Source organism: Lactuca virosa, chromosome 1 (assembly GCF_052849685.1).
Source record: "Lactuca virosa cultivar CGN04683 chromosome 1, Lactuca_virosa_CGN04683_v6, whole genome shotgun sequence".
NCBI classification, from domain to species: domain Eukaryota; kingdom Viridiplantae; phylum Streptophyta; class Magnoliopsida; order Asterales; family Asteraceae; genus Lactuca; species Lactuca virosa.
The window spans coordinates 221,845,898-221,861,970 of NC_136426.1; positions in this window are offsets into that span (position 1 = coordinate 221,845,898).

A 16,073-nucleotide genomic window follows, 5' to 3' on the forward strand; every position below is an offset into this window, starting at 1 on the left:
AATATTTTTAAGCAATTTACTCGTAATCAACTGTTTAAGCAATAAAACACTTAATACCGTTACATAAAAGCCCCAGAATCTGATGTATCATTTCACTATTCCAAATCAACATTTCGTCAATAAAACTGGAATTCGATGGTGTCAGTGTTAATTTAAGATGGAGAACAGAGATGAATGTGAGAGAATGGGAAAACGATGGTATTAGACGATATTCAATTGATGATTTTTGAAAAAGAAACCATAAGCAACAATAATAGTGAAAAAAGGGTTATCTTATATTTGGAAAGTAAGATGAAAAAATTGACCCACCACAAATGAAATCGTTTTCTGTAGAAGGCGATGAAGAAAATCGATTTCAGTTGTAAAATTGTAGATACAGAAGCCATAAAGGAATCAAAGAATATATCAAGCCGAGAAGATTTAAAATTGCATAAGATTTGTTCCTAGTTTTATGAGATTTGGATCAACATTGATTTGAATATGCTTTTATGATAAAAGGAAACCGAATGGGGAGAAAATTAAGCAAATAAACTGGTTAAATTCTTGAACGGGAATAATAGGTATTGGTTTGGGCGGGAATAATTTTCTAAGAATATGGAAAAAAATGACACATGGAATGTTAGCGTTTATAAGAGGGACAAGTGGCACTTTAGAAAAATTTTTATTAGGAAGATATATATATATATATATATATATATATATATATATATATATATATATATATATATATATATATATATATATATATATATATATATAAAGTTATCCACCTTTTAGGAACAATGAACTTCCTAAGAGGTTGGCATAAATGGTCACCCATTTATAGGTGTTGGTGCAATTCCGTCTTGGTTTTTGTAAGGGATATTTTTTGACATTATGTATATTCTTTGTCTATACTTGGTAGCAATCTACCGCGTCTTTATCTTCCCCCACTGTCTCTCTCATCCGGTATCTTCTACTATCTTCTCGATTTTCTTTCCCTCCTCTCAAACGACCAATAGGTATTTGCTTCTTGCATAGAACGTCGAACTAGTTGCATCTGCATGCCACCACCTCTTTCGCTGCCGCATCAAGCAGAACTACTAACCTCCGTCTCTCCTCCTTCAGCGCCGACCGCTTAATTTTTTATCGGCTCAGATTTTCCGGTGGCAGCTTTGAGATTAGATATGTGTCCCGACTTCTTGAAACTTCTTTTTTCTACACCGTCTCTTTTTGGTCCTCTCGATTGATTAAAATTCACTTCCTCGGATTTCCGTCTTCTCCGTTTTCCTCCTCGATTTACCGATAGGGCTCATGTATAGTTTCGCAGGGGTGGCTTGGGTGGAGGCCACATCAAGGTTTTTGAATGAGATACCAACCCTATCATGTTATTTGACGGTAATACCAACATGTATACACGATTATCGAAGGTTTGTTACGATTACTTTCTTCCTAATGATTTTGTTTTGACGTGCGTGTTTCTTTACTAGGTATGTGTTTTATTTACTAGTTTTTTTTGCCAGAAAAATGAAGAATAGATTGAACCCTAATTAATCAGGGATTCGTGTTATTTGGGAAAGATATCACTTTCTCTCATATCTGTTGGTGCACTCAAGAAAGAAGATATTGAAAGCACAGTTAGAGGGTGTTTGGCAAAACTTTTAAAATGACTTTTTATCTTTTTCTTTTTGAAAAAGTCAAAAAGTTTAAGATGTTTGGGAACTCTAGAAGTTCTTTTAAAATAACTTTTTGGTAAGAAGAAAATACATCTTTTTTAAAAGTCACAAATTGGTGTCTTTTGATGACTTTTGGGTTTTTAAAAGGTAAAAAGCTAAAAAGTATTCCGAACACATTTTAAAACTATCTTTTGTCAAAAGCAACAAGTCAATAAGTCCTTTTATGAAAATGACTTTTGAAGTAAAAAAGTTTAGCCAAACACACCCTTAGCAGGTTTATTTCATTTAACCTATACAAAGCTCTATAATCTTTTAGACTCATGATTTTATCCTTTCTATGTAACTATATTCCAAACGATTCATTCAATTATTTTTATATTTCGAAGAGCGATGATGCTTCAAAAATTTTATGAACTCAACTGACTTATTTGCATTGCAGTTTCAAAAAATTGAGACTAACTTCAACCCAATATGGTTTTACTTTGAGTGTTTTTGGATAGGTTGAAAATGATTATGATTACTTTCAGTCACAATAATAATATTTGGAGAAACAGGTAATAAGTTGCTTTGATAAACTGATTATTAGGACAAATGTAAACTAATCTACGTAGCTGTCACTATCTTTAATCATCTGATGATGTGATTCTGCAGGTCATGATAATTACTTTCAAAACAAACATACACATGCCTTATGAGTCTTGTGGATTGCTTAACAGATTAATTAGGTAACATGTCATGTCAATAAATCTTTTAATCGTTGATGCTTATATTTTCTTTATGAACATTTCTTTCAGATATGGTGTTAGCAAACATAATGAATCGTTCAATTCAGAACTTTGTGACATCAATTGCTTGATTTTAGGTTGTTTTCTTTCAATATCGATGCTGCTGGCCACTGTGCTGTCCCACCTGTTACTGAAATGGAACCGAGAAGTTTTGCCATGGACATGGTGTATTATCTAGAATCTTATCACACTAGGACAAACAATTGATTTTGTTAACTTTGGCTACCTAATGTAGACTGCACACTTCCATTTATGATTCTTCAGGTAATAATTGATCTCTTTAACAACTCTCATTCTTTAGTATTTACATTTTCTACAATTTTCTACTTCCACTTGGTCTTATTCTTTAAACTTTAGGCTAATTATTACATTTTCTACAATTATAGGTTGTTGTGGATGTTGGTTGTGACATATGCATCCTCTTAATATTTTGTGCTCAGGTAGGGGCAAAACGGGTAAGATTATTCAACCAATATTACAACATGTAGAATTAATCACCAAAACCCTGTACTATAGCTTTTGTTTCCTATGAGTTTTTTTTTGTGTGTGTGTGTGCCGCTTAATTTCTTATGTTTTCACTACATGTTGTACTGCAACATGTACCACTATTGATAACTAATTGCTCGGTTTGTAGATGTTTTCAGAATTGGCTGTTGGATGCTACTTATAATCACTAACTCTTTTTTTTTTGTCGTGGGTGCCACTTGCTTTCTTCTGTTTTTAGTACCTGTTGTAGTGCAACACTATAACACCCGGAACTTGGAAGTCCTAATGAAGGAGAAATACCTTGCATTTTGAAGGTATACTCGTCGAGTCCAAGAAGGATAACTCGATGAGTAGGAGCATAATTGGGATGCGGGTGGAGGGACCTACTCGATGAGTTGGGAGGACCAACTCGACGAGTTGGTCTGGGTTTGAGAAACCCTAAATCCGAGTTTGTGTATCCTATTTAAGCATCCTTATCCCCTCCTTTCAGTCCTATTTCCAGCCTCCATCACCTCCAAACCTCAGTCACGAAACCCTAGCCCATTTTGAGTGTTCTTGAGCCATTGTTGTGTGTTCTTGGTGGTTTTGAAGCTCGAGAAGGAAGAGGAAGCTTGGGGGTTCTAGAGGAAGCAAGTAGATCTAGAGATTGTGCTACATTCCGAGCTCCTTTGAGGTATAAAGTCTATACGTTGTTCATTCATTCATTAGATCTCTTAATGGGGTACTTTAGGGCCATTTGGAGCTTATTATGGAACCATTCATGGATGCAAGCTTGTTTTGGAGTTATAGTTTCGGATCCATAATCTTAGAGGGACTCCATAGCATAAAGGTGCCAACTTTATGGCCATGGGAGTCCCACGCATCTTATGAACCAATTATTAGGGCTTTTTGGACTAGATAACCCATGCATGCACGTAAAGTTTGTAACTTTACGTGTTATATCGAACCTAGGATGCTAGATCTATGTTTTGGATGCTTTAAGCCCGACTAAAATTGACTGAATAGACTTGGACGTTGGGGGACTCGACGAGTCGTTCATATGACTCGGCGAGTCGGGTCGGGTTTCCCCAACTGATGATAGCCAGATCTTAGATCAATCTTTGAGAAATAGCTAACACCCTGAAGTTGATCGAACAAATCGTCGATGCGAGGTAGTGGATACTTGTTCTTGATAGTCACCTTATTCAGCTCACGATAATCAATGCACATCCGCATCGATCCATCTTTCTTCTTGACAAACAGTACCGGAGCACCCCAGGGAGAGGTACTCGGTCGAATAAAGCCTTTGTCAAGTAGTTCCTGCAGTTGGATCATCATTTCTTTCATCTCAGCTGGCGCAAGACGATAAGGAGTCTTAGTAATCGGAGCAGCACCAGGCACAAGGTCAATTCGGAATTCTACTTGCCTGTCTGGAGGAAGTCCAGGCAATTCTTCGGGAAAAACATCTGGATATTCCTTAGCAATGGGAACATCATTCACCATTTTCTTCTCTTCTTTTGAGACATCGACTGTGTAGGCCAGATAGATAGAACACCCTTTCGATATGAATTTACGGGCTTTGAGGAAAGATATTATTTTTAAGGCTCCTTGTTCACCATAGACATAGATAGGATTCTCCCCTTCAATGGGAATACATACTATCTTTTCATAACACAAGAGGTCAGCGTGGTTCTTTGACAACCAATCCATGCCGAGAATAATGTCAAAGTTGGGCAAGGAGATAGGAATTAGATTAGCAAGAAAATTGTAGCCTTCAATTTCTATAACACAATTCCTATAGACTTTATCGGCAAGTAATGATATACTTCCAGCAGTCTCTACGTGAAAGGGTTGCACGAGTGCATAGCAAGCAATTTGAAAAGAATGCGCAAATTCATAAGACACAAAAGAATCTGAGGCACCAGAATCAAATAAGATGTGAGCAGGTCTAGAGTTAACAAGAAATGTACCCGTCACAACATTCGGGTCCTCGCGTGCCTCTTCGGTGGTGATCTCGAATGCACGACCCTTAGCTTTTGGAACCTCCTCCTTTTTAGTTGGAGTACCCCTTGATTGTTGAACAGGAGCTTGACTTTTCGCCGGTTGTTGAACGGAAGCTTGACTTCCCGTCATCTGACTAGTAAGAGTGGGGCAAAAACGCTTCCTGTGGCCAGTAACACCACATGCAAAGCATGTAACACCTTTCATTGGACACACGGGCTTCTTGTGTCCTACTTCTCCACATCCAAAACAGACCACGGTTATTTCCTCTAGTCTGCATTCGCCCGGATGATTCTTTCCACAATTTCGACAAGCTGGTGACTGAAGAGAAAAAGATTGTGACCTACCGCGGCCACAAAAAGCACTCTGAGATTGTACTTGCTTGCTAGGTTCAGATCGAACGGATTGAGTTGGTGGAATAGGGGAAGCAGGAGCAGTCCTTTCAGTACGTGGATGTTTCGGAACAGTAAGCGTGGCACCACGTATTTCTAAGTCATGCTCACGCTTTCGAGCATACTCAACAGCTTTATCAAACGACAATACTTCCCGATTGGCAACGAAATCATGAATTTCGTGCCGTAGTCCTTCTAAGAATAACTGAATTTTCTCATCTTCAGTTGGAATATACTTTACGGCAAACCGTGCTTTTTGATTGAACTGAGTTTCATACTCATTCACAGTCATTCCTCCTTGTTTAAGCTCGAGGAATTCCTTCTCCAATCTCCTCCTCATATCTAGAGGACAATACTTCCCTAACAAACGAGTTTTGAACATTTCCCAGGCTAAATTCTCCTGGTCAAACCCGTTTAGAGCTTCATATGTTGCTTCCCACCAGACCAATGCTTCTCCGATGAGCATTGCAGAAGCATAGTTAGCTTTGTCTTCATTATCCACATGAGAGATACGAAACACTTTCTCTGTGTTCTGGATCCAGGTAAGAACAACAATTGGATTAAGAACACCAGAAAACTCTGTAGCACCACTACTTTTGAAATCTTTGAACGAGGTACGCTTCACCTCTCCTTTTGAAGATTCTCCAGTGGCTTTCTCTTTTCCTTTATCACCATTCTTTTTGTGTTCTTCGAGAGTCTGTCGAATAACACCGGTAAGTCTACCCAAGAGTCGCTCCTCACGAGGAGATACTGGAGTATTCACTTCCTCAGGTTGAGGACCTCCACCAACGTCGGGGGTATGGCTACTAATCTGTTCAGCCATTGCTCTGCAATAGGGAGTAATATTGTATTTTAGAATATTAGGGTTTACTATTACCTAATACTTATATATATATATATATATATATATATATATATATATATATTTCCTATGGTTTGTATCCCTATACTTATAATGATTAAGTTCATATATTGAACTTCCAATAGTTTAAGTCTAAATACCAATCCGTGGAATTTAGTTCACTTAAACCACTGCTCTGATACCATGATTGAAAGGACCCACACTTTCATATCTAACAATTGCTACTCCGAAACATGCTACATGCATATTCATAAAACAATATTTTATATTGATAAAGCGGTTACAAACTACTGGATACAAACCAACTATTTCAAGTGTTATATATTACATAACTCCCCAGGATTCTATAGTTTTATACATATGGGAGTGCAAAATACAATAGTTTCAAACTATTCGAATATCTTCTATCAATACAGTAGTTTCAAACTATTCAAAAATCTTCCATCAGTATATAACTATATTGGAAGCTTATCTCCTGCAAATTAGTTAAACATTGAGAGGGGTAAGCGATGACGCTTAGTGAGTTCAATAATAGATACAATATAACGTTATGCCATATATATACTTCAATATGCCAGAATCAAAGAAGAACAAGGAACAACAAGGGCATAATGCGAAAAGCTTTCCATATCAATCAATGAGACATAACAATTTCATACTTGATATAAAATCAATAAAGTTTCAGCACAAATGGCACAGAAAATGCTTAGGAATATCATTTTGCTAGAATATTTAGGCTTTCAGCCTTATCTTAGCATACTACCAAAGCCAAAGTGATGCCTATGTCATACACTTCATGGTCAACGGTTCATACCAATACCCAAGTGATGCTTATGTCATACACTTCAAGTCAGAGGTACAGCCTTGCTATAAAAATAGCGGAAACAACAACTCGAGATGATAACATGGAAAAGCACATAGCACATATAACACATAACATACAATTGTTCCTATATATTAAACTCAACGTGAAATAACCGGGGGTCAAAATAGAAATTTGGGCAGTACTTCGGCTTTAAATATAACTTTCTTCGTTGAAAACCGGGCCCTGCGAGGGTTGGGCTTCGAAACCGAAAATATAAATTTTTCTGGCTTCTCGGGAATCTCGGGGCGTTTTTCGGGCTTTGGAATAAGTACTGGGGCTTCGGGGAAGTCGGAATGTAAGAAATATAGGCTAAGGGGTGAAAAAGGGCAAAATTCTAACATTTACCCGAGAGGTCTCGCACCCCTTATATAGGTGTGAGCCTCGGATCCGAAGAGAGGGGAAGAGAATAGCTGTCTGCGAGGCTCGGAATAGGTGGCAGCAGGGCGAGGCTCGGACGGACAGGTGCGAGCCTCGGATTGGTCAGGTGACGCGTCTACAACTTCGGATCGGGTCAGGAGCCTTGGTCGAATCAGGAGCCAACACGAGGGTCGGATCACGTGTGGCATGCGAGGATCATGTGGCCCTTCGGACACCTGTGCGACACGCGTCGCTTCTCGGACATGCCACGCAGCAGCTTCGGACACGTGGCCAACTCCGAGCGAGGGTGACGTGGCAATCACTATTCATGCGAAATTTCTCGAAAAATGTGCCCAATCTTGTAAAATCCATAACTTTCTCATACGGACTCCGTTTTTGACGTTCTTTATATGCAAGCTTAGAGAAAATTATACTCTACAACTTTCGTTTAGACTTCGTCGGAACATTTTGACTTTATTTTATATTATTATTTTTAACAGACCGGGACTGGTAAATCCGTTAAAAATTCATAACTTCTTCATCCGACGTCCGTTTTCGTCAGACTTTTTACCGTTGTACTACTAATGACGAGACCTTCGATTCTCGTTTAGGTTGTGTCGGCTAAAAATCACTCGATCTAAAATTCGAGTTTTTAGCTGTCTACTGCTAAGCTGAAACTTGTAAAAATCATAACTTCCTCATACGAAGTCAGATTTTGACGTTCTTTTTATCAAACTTCTCGGTTTAACGAATACTACGAATTTTATTTAGATCACTAAGGCTAAAAAGTAGTTTATCAAAAACTCACTTTTTACGTCATTCGGCACCGTGCCGGTTTTATCGCGGATCTTCGATTGGTCATAATTTCTTCGTTATAACTCGGATTTCGACGAGGTTTTCGCCTACGTGTTTCTAACGAGATTATCTACAACTTTCAATAATAAAATTTTACTTATTTCAAATTTTATATTTTCGCTAAATTTTACTATTTAGCTTTTAATTGGAATCTCATAAGACTTCCAATAGTTTATGAATGATTCTAAACATAGTTTTACCTTATTTCTAGTAAAAACTATCTGTTAGAACTCAATACTTAATATCACATAATATTTCATAATATTATTTATATAAAACATGATCTCAAAACGTGTATGTTACATTGAAAGACTCGACGAGTTGGATCGCAGTTTCAGGATTCTGATTTATAGAACTCGGTGAGTTGATGGAGCAACTCGGCAAGTTGAGTCAACTCGAAGCATTGACTTTTGACCGTCGACTTTGACTTTGACCAAGGTTGAACTAGTTTGACTTTTGAGGGCATTTAGGACTAAGTGTTATTTTGGTACTGATAGCTAGGGAAGCCGAAGGAGTAGCAGTTCAGGAATTGCTAGTTAGTAGTCAGAGGAGTATCAACAGGACTTTAGCAGTGCGAGGTGAGTCTCCTTACTATTTGTATGGGTCTACAGCCATAATGTCGGCCCATTTAGTTTATGTGTGGTAGGAAGACCTGGGGGTTAGCCCTAGGCATTATGCATGAAAGACCAGGAGGAGGCTTCTGGCACACAGTATGCTTTTATGTATGGTAGGAAGACCCGGGGGTTAGCCGTAGGCAGTATGTATGGAAGACCAGGAGGTAGCTCCTGGCACACTGTATGCTCATTAGCTAAGTAGAGTAATATGTATGGTAGCTGTCTTTGTGATACTTGCATGGAAGACCAGGAGGCGGCTCTTGGCACTTGTCTGTAAGACCTAGGGGGTGGCCCCCGGCTTGGCAAGAAAGACCATGTGGCGACCCGTGGGATAACGACAAGACTATGTGCGGCACATAACCACTTATTTGATATATGATTGATATGTATGGCTCAGTTGATATGTATGGTATGTGGTATCTGTAACACCGTAAATTTTGAATAAAATTTTCATTTAAAATCGCATAATTCTCATAACACATTTTACGAAAATCTCATTTATTTAATTTAAAAATCGCAACTCCATAATTGTTTGATTCAAATCCAGGATCCTCAAAACATAACTCCTTCACTAATGTGTACAATCAAGCTGGTGCCTTCCCGCGATCCTGGGAAACCTGAAACACATAACACATAACACATAACACGGTAAGCACGAAACTTAGTGAGTTCCCCAAAATACCACACACACAGCTCATTAGCCACTCGAGGCTATATCACTGTGAGACCCTCCGGTCAATATGTCTCAGTGGGACCCTCCAGTCCCATGGTTCGTTGGACCCTCTGGTCCGGTCTGTAAAGCTCCGCATAGCAGAAATCACAAAGACATAATGCACAACATAAAACATAAGGCATGATAACATAATACTCAGTGTAAGCACATGTGACATCCCTAAATTCACGGTCAGAAAAAACTGGTTTCATTTATGCTTTTAAAATAATTTCAGAGTAAATCCATTGATTTAAAAGAGTTGTGGAATTTGTCCCCAAACAATACATGATAAAATAAGGTTTATCAAAGCATTTCTTAAAGAAAAGTATTTTCATTATATATATAAAACTCGGGATGTCATGTTCCGATACAGACACAAAAGCATAAACAATAAAACATAGACCTTACACAGTTATATACAACTACTGGTCTATAAACAAAAACATCTTCACAAGTTCTCCAACTTATGCCCTCGCACCACTACCTGTAATACAAAGAAACTGAGTGGGTCAGGCTTGGGAGCCTGGTGAGCATATAGGGTTTTCAACCCACAATAAATAATTATATTTAATTTCACCAACCAACAACAACCCGATTACCCATTCCCGTTATCCTTACTTTACGTCCCTAAAACAACAACTATCACAAGGGACCTAGTCTAGGATTTTTCATCGGGACGGACACTACTGCAAAGGGGTTTCCTCAGCAATGAATGTCCTAAGGCAACCATTAGGGGGGATAGAATACAACAAATGAACACCCAAGTTCACTACACCTACATGTTATGAGCCTGCCAGCGTTCCACCAAACTGTCTAGAAAAGTCTGTGGTCGTCATCCATATTCTACTGGACGACTAGATCACAATCACATCGAGGCCTCTCATCATTTTTATTTCATCACACATCACTATCTACCCATGTTCCACCCAACATATTCGTAGATAAAATATACTTGTTTATATACAGCTTAAAAACTGTATAACATATTCATTCAATACTCATACCACATAACAAATAGTATATAATCACATAGCACATATTTCATAGAGTATAATCCATATACGTGTATTATAGAAAGCAACTACGCACTTAATCATATCATATATCTAATACTTTAATCAATACTTTTATTAAAATCGTGTATATGAAAGAGACTATGCACTCACTTGATAAGATGATGCTCGGACAGCACTACAACTCTTAAAGCAGTATTCTTCAGTGAAACTGTGATCTCTTCACACACCGGGCTTCTCGCGGGCAGAGCTTCGGCTCAGAAACTCTTAACTTCTCGGGATCTTCAGAGCTTCGGGACTCGCTTCGGGTCTCAGGATGATACTGGGGCTTCGGGGGTACAACTTGCACGTAAATCGAGGTAATATGGAGTGAGAGGAAAGAAATTGGCAACCCTAAAGAGCTGGCCTCGTTTTCTATTTATAGGAGGCTGGAATTCTATGCTCACGTCGTGAGCCACTAATGCTCACGCCGTGAGCTCGATAGGTCACTGCGTTTGTCATGACCACTTGCCCTGGAAGATGTCTATCACCTGCTCACGTCGTGAGCTCTCACACAGGGGTTGAAGTTCGTGCTCCAAAGTTCAGAAATTCATATCTTTTGCATACGAGCTCCGTTTTCAACGTTCTTTATATCCACGCGTAGGTGAGATTATGCTCTACAGCTCTCGTTTAGACTCTGTCGGCTAGTTTTGAATTTAACTTTTATTATATTATTTTCAGTAGGCCGGGACAGGAAAACTTTGTTTGAAATTCATAACTTCTTCATCTGACGTCCGTTTTCGTCTTTCTTTTCACCGTTGCATTACTATCGACGAGATCTTCGATTCTCGTTTAGATTGTTTCGGTTAGAAATCACTCGATCTCATATCCAAACTTTGGGCTGCATACCGCTAAGTCGAAACTTCGAAAAATCATAACTTCCTCATACGAAGTCAGATTTAGACGTTCTTTTTATATACACTCTCGGTTTAACGTATTCTACGAATTTTGTTTAGATCCATAAGGCTAAATATCGCTCTATCGTAAATTCACTATTTACGTCACACAGTGTCGTACCGGTTCTGTCGCGAAACTTCGACATGTCGTAACTTCTTCGTTATAACTCGGATTTCGGCATTCTTTATATATTTGGAAACCTTGCCACGACCACTACAACTTCCTTCATAGATATCGGGCTTATCTAATATTTTACTTTATCGCTTATTTTTATCCTTAATTCATTTAAATCACACAATTAAGCAATAAACACATAATACTCAAATAATACATTCTTATTATTTCAAAACGAGTTACAAAGGTTAACCTAGACTATTACATCATCATTAATGCCTAGCCTAGAAACACGGGCGTTATAATTCTCTCCCTCTTAGGGTGATTTTATCCCTGGAATCACACATCGACAAACAAATGCGGATAGCGACTTATCATTTCACTCTCCGTCTCCCAGGTGAGATTTGGCCCATTCGTATGTTTCCATCGGATAAGCACTAATTCGACCATCTTGCGTCGCAACTTCTTAGTCTTTCGGTCAACGATTGCCTCTGGTTCTTCAATTAACCTCTTATTTTCATCAATTCTTAATTTCGAAAGTGGAATCATGTCGGGAACTTCTCCCGTGAACTTCCTCAGATAACACACATGGAAAGTGTTATGAATTCCATTCAGTTCTTTGGGTAATTCGAGCTTGTAAGCTTGGTTCCCAATCCTCTGAAGATCTTTAAATGGTCCAATAAACATTGGACTTAACTTTCCTCTTTTACCAAATCTTATAAGTCCCTTCCACGGTGAGACTTTAAGCAAAACCGAATCTCCAACTTCAAAAGTCATCGGTCGTCTTTTCTTGTCAACATAGCTATTTTGACGATCTTGAGCTGCTAACATTCTCTCCTTAATTATTTTCAACAAGACGGCGTACGACACTTCTGTCCGTACAAAGCTTGATAAGGTGTGGAAGGTAGTATTGGGCCCGTACTACTAAAAGCACAAGATCTATACTCGAATCGGTGAGAGTCTTGGAGAATCTAAGAAGCTTATGGGAGAAGGACCTTTGGTTATGTTTGACCGTTGGAATGCGATATTTCAGATTGGATATGAGCTCTCAAGGAGACGATCCAAGTTCGGGTTTTGGCTCAGGTGCAGGTGTTGAACCGATTAGCAAGCAGTTGCGAGAGTTTATTTCATCAGAGGTTTCACGCTGTGTTTCAGAGATAGTGGATGAGCGCTTGGGCGCGTTCCGTGCGGAGGTTATGGCTATCATTGGAGCTCGCACACTGACTTTCTGGGAGTTCCGTGCTTGTGGAGCTCCTGTGTTTCATGGGGAAATGGACCCCATTATCAGTAGGAGGTGGTTAGCAGATATGTCTAACGCATTCAGGACGAGTTTCTTCCCCGAGGAGGAGAAGGTCAGATATTCTTCCTGCTTGTTGAAGGATCAGGCACATGATTGGTGGGAAGAGATCGGTAGTGAGTTGGGTGATGATGCGGCTGATGTCATGTCATGGGATGACTTCTCGACCAGATTCCAAGCTGAGTTTGCACCAGCGATTGAGGTACATCAGTTGGCACGAGAGTTTCTGGATCTCCGCCAAACTACAAAGACTGTGGCAGAGATCACTGCCATGTTTCGGGAGAGGGCTTTGTTGGTATCGCAGTATGTAGCAGATGAGGAGATGAAGAAAGTAAGGTATCACGACATGCTGCGGGATGGCATCAGGAAGTTCGTGAGTATTTCAGGATACGAGACCCTGAATGATATGATCTCTAGAGCCCGAGAGCGGGAGATCGATTTGGAGTACATTGAGAAGAGGAGGTCAGATCGGGTGCATACTTTGGAGGGTCCTGGGAAGAGGCCCTAGACTTCATATCAGCGATTGATAGGTCAACATGGTCGAATTCAGTGCAGTACGTGCGGGAAATTGCACGATGGAGTTTGTTGTTCTAGGGGTTCAGGCTGCTACAAGTGTGGCAGGGATGGTCACGGCAGCAGGGACTACCCACAGGGGGTAAGCCCATTATGTTTTCACTGCGATCAGGTGGGCCACAAGAAGGCCGACTGTCCGACGATGAGGGGAGGGGCAGTAAGCACGTTTGCTCCGGACATTTTGAGGACCACTGAGGGACGCGAGGGTAGGACAGAAGCCCCAGCTGAGAGGAGTCGGACTTTGCAGTGACATGCAGGAGAGATCCAGATTACAGCAGGAAATGTTGCAGGTATGTATCAATTTCTCTTTTCGATTCTATCTGTATTATTGTGACAACCGTCAAAATTCGAGTCAGTTCTAGATTTGATAAACTTAGTCGCACGTGTAGGCACGACACATACTAGACTTAGTGACTAGAAGCTAAGTTATAACCTACTAGAAACTAGGAAACAATGGATAGTGTACTTAAATTTCACATTCATACGTGACTTCTATAGTTACTTTAACTGTAGTGACTACGCATATTTGGGTCACTCTTTGACTCGAACACCTTTTCATGAATCATATACACATATCATGCACTTGACCTAGTGGTATAAATTAGGTCCAAGTCTCGTAGAAACTTAAGTCAAAGTTGAAAACTAGGACTAGTATACTGGATTCCTCAATCTCGCTTGAATCTCAGAATCACTACATAGAATGCAATAAACCGATAAAATAAGTTACAAACATTATTTATAACTATAAAAGAGTTATAATACCATAAGATAAATTGAAGTCTCAAAGATTCTATTGATTTTAATATCCAAAGATTTACAAACTCTCAAAAACCCTAAATGCCCTAAAAACTCATATTTATAAACTTTAACCTTAAACATTCTATAAAAATAATTATGAACCTTATAATATTATCTTATAATAATTAAAATTATGAAAATACATTCAAGGAAAATAAAAATTTAACTCATTAACATTTACCCTTAAATTAAAAATAAAAAATAAAGGTTTTATGAATAAAAACTTGATTTTAGTGTATATTTTATAAAAAGTTTGATATTTATATAAAAATTGAGATATTTTATAAAAGAAATTGAATTTTATAAAACTTGAAGAGGGAGGGAGTCTCTCTCCTCCTCAAAATCGTACCCTCTCCAAGAAAGCACTTCATCATTTGTTCTTTCCCACACTCTTCTCTCATCTCTCTCATTTCTCTCTCTCTCTCACACACCACCACATTTTCTCTCCCTCACCCTAACCCATGAATTTGGCAGCAAAGTTCATCTATTTCTACTAAAAAACATCAACATTTAAAGTCGTTCTTGAGGTAAAAACGAAAATCCTTCATTCCCCCTTCAATCTTCCTTCAAAATCTCAAGTTTTCTTACATATCTTCTTCTTCTACAACATGCTATGGATGGATTATAAATCATTTGTTCATAACCACGATTTTTATGATGATGGTGGTAGTATTTCACCCAAAAACCAACATGCATGTGATGATCTTCAAGCTTAGAGGCTTGATCATCAAAGTATGTTGTTAAAAAGCTTTCAAATATGTCATAAAAGATTTATTCACAAATAAATATCTAAACCTTCTTTTCTGATCAAAACCGATTTTTTCCAGAATCTAGACAACAAAACAAGATGATCTGGAAATTTTCAGAAACTAATTCATTTTTCTCTAATTATTATAACTATTGCAATAAAATATGGAAATAAATCATATAAAACACTTTCTGAGGTCTATAAATCCTAGGTAAATTCATGGATGACCCCTAAAGTAAATGATGACATCTCAATGACTTTCATCGATTTTAGTTATTGTTTGGTATAGTTTTGAATTTTCTTTTTGTTTAATTTAAATAAATCATAAAATCACTTTAGGGAATGTGAAAAGGCTACCTAAGATTTTGCGCAGATACTACCTCATGTGGAATACTCGGAATAATATTTTCAGAATTTTTAATAATACATACCTATTTTTCCCCGATTTTTGTATTTATAATGGACTAATAATGGGAAAAATAGTTCTGCTCATCCAAATTTAATGAAACTTACCAGAAGACCTTCTAATATATTAAAACTCTAAATAAAAATTTGGATGATTTTTCTATTCAGTATACTATTTTTCTTCTATTTTCTAAGATTAAATACACTTAATCCACAAAATCGGATTACAATATATAAAAATCACCATCAGTATTTTTCCTGGATTATGTACACTGTAAATGAAGTTTATAAAAATTTTTGTAATTTAATTTAACTGTTTGATAATTATTCACCAATTAATGATTATTCAAGAGAATAAAACAAAGAAAAATAGCAAAACTAACTGAAAAATATCTTTATATTTTTCACAGCTTTTGTATGTAACAGTGTTATAAAAACTTTGGGCAATTTTGGAAATCGTATTCTATTTTTTTCTATTTTTGTTAGAATAAATGCACAAAAATCATAAAATCGGGTTAAACTGTTTAGAAACTCATTTTTATATTTTTCCCAGCTTAAGTATATTTAATAACAGTATTTTAAAAAGTTTGGGAATTTTTATCATCCGGATACTATTTTTCACGAAT